At 37.8% G+C, this 1,907-nt stretch overlaps 1 pseudogene; it reads left to right on the top strand.

Annotated features, from left to right (window-relative positions):
• The first annotated feature begins 1,200 nt into the window (after window positions 1–1,200).
• Window positions 1,201–1,343, top strand: LOC138001572 (U1 spliceosomal RNA; annotated as a pseudogene).
• The last annotated feature ends 564 nt before the right edge of the window (window positions 1,344–1,907 follow it).

Here is a 1,907-nt window from a genome sequence, read left to right as displayed (position 1 = left end):
TCGAAGATATTACAGATGTTCCTGATGTTCCTGAGAATTCTTGCACTTAAAACAGAGGTGAGGGCAGGAAGGCTACTGAAAAACTTGAAAAAGTGGTTCAATAGTGGCCGAAAAGGGACTTTTGTCTAAAGATTCACAGATAAAGAAACTAAGAAACTTTGATAACCATTCTGTAAGAATCATCCTCTTCTATTTTCGCATGATTTCAGCTTGGGCAAGACATTGTTTGTACTTATTACCAAATTCAAGCAGCAAGTCCCTCACAGCAGCTCGAATGTGGAACTGAATTCTTCCATGTGTTTACCAACAATTGTCCGCCCTACTCTCGACGTGAAGCATCCTTGAAACATGCAAAAATTTCTAGCAGCCAAGCTACTTACAAATGGTTTCCAGTTCGCTTGAAATGTTTTAAGCTCAAGTTGCTTCAAGAGGCGATACGTTTTTCAGTGTTATATTTATCTGTAACTATAACTTCAAAAGGTGTAAAGAGAGGAATTCGATTATTCTTTCGATCTAAAATTATAAAATAATTGAGCAGGACCTTTTCCTGATCTAATGTTGCCAGAATGTATTCTCATAATCTAGTTCTTTTGTTGTTTGATTACTCCTAACCACAAATTTTCAAATTTAATAGAAAAATCAATAAAGTGAGGACACTCAAAAATATCTAGTTCTTGTGTTCTTTGATTACTCCTAACCACAAATTTTCAAATTTAATCCAAAAATCAATAAAGTGAGGACACTCAAAAAAAGAATTGTTCCAGTGTTTAGTGGAAAGCTTGACAAAGCGTGCAAAGGTCACTGTTGATGAAACCGATTTCTGCTGTACAAACATTGTACAAATGTCTCAAGAGCAACAGATTTCGTCAAAAGGAGTGCTTTTCAAGTCTCTTCCTCACTTAGACTTAACTTAGACATTAATTTGTTGAAACCTCTTGAATATGTGGCTTTCTCCTGAATAAGAAGAGCGTAAAAGTCTTTACTTTTGCTGAAGGTAGGCGTTTGTTACCACATTTAAAATCAAGCGTTCTAAGAACATATCCACTGACATCAGATTTCTTAAATGCTAGGGTATGGAGCATCGAGCTGCAGACCAAGGTAGGTAATTTGTACGTGTTAGCCCCTTACCTTTCACAACATCAAAGTAATCTATGTTACTCAGAGAAAACATCCTTATTTTGCAGTTGTTCCATCTAAAGTAAATTTTGATCAGGGAGGCAGTCCTCTCAAGGTGAGGCTCTTTCATTGCACTTCGATTGGGTTGACCCTTGCGATTACCCAAATGTGGGTAACTCGAGCGTATAATTTCTGGTAGTGAGGACCTGCGTTCGCGCTAGTCCCCGCACCCCCCTCGGGAAAGGAATGGCACTAATGGTTCCAATTTTAAAATTCCGGAAATCCATGCTTATCTCAGCACCTTTATGGAAACTCTAGATCTGTAAGGTTTAAACAACATTTCCAAAAGTAGTACCCCAGTATGGCAGTGTGGCCCAGTGGTTAAGGCGCTTGCCTTGAGATCCGGAGATCCCTTGTTGAAGACCTGTGCTGATCACTCGCTGAATTTGTTCCCGGTAGTCGCTGGTTCAACTTTCCAGCTGCACTTGTAAAGAGCCAACTAGTTTGCATCCGGCCAGTCAGGAGTCTTAAAACTTAGTTTTGTTGTTCTGTTCCGTGGTCTAAGCACAGTACAAAATGGATGCAAGTGACTTTTTCGGCCGATTTTATGCTTTGATCAATTTTATTCATTATTGAAGTCCCGGATTGCTCCATTATAAAATATACTATGATAATGAATATAATTGAGCAGTTCAGCACTTCAATAAGAATATTTTTAAGCAAAAATAAAAATCGGCTGAAAATAGTCACCTACTAGGTTTTCAATTTTTTTATTCAATTTATTTTTTTAT

This window comes from Montipora foliosa, chromosome 4 (genome assembly GCF_036669935.1).
Source record: "Montipora foliosa isolate CH-2021 chromosome 4, ASM3666993v2, whole genome shotgun sequence".
In the NCBI taxonomy this organism is placed as follows: Eukaryota; Metazoa; Cnidaria; class Anthozoa; order Scleractinia; family Acroporidae; genus Montipora; species Montipora foliosa.
Note: the sequence above shows the minus strand (reverse complement) of the source record. Positions and strands in the feature narration are given on the sequence as shown.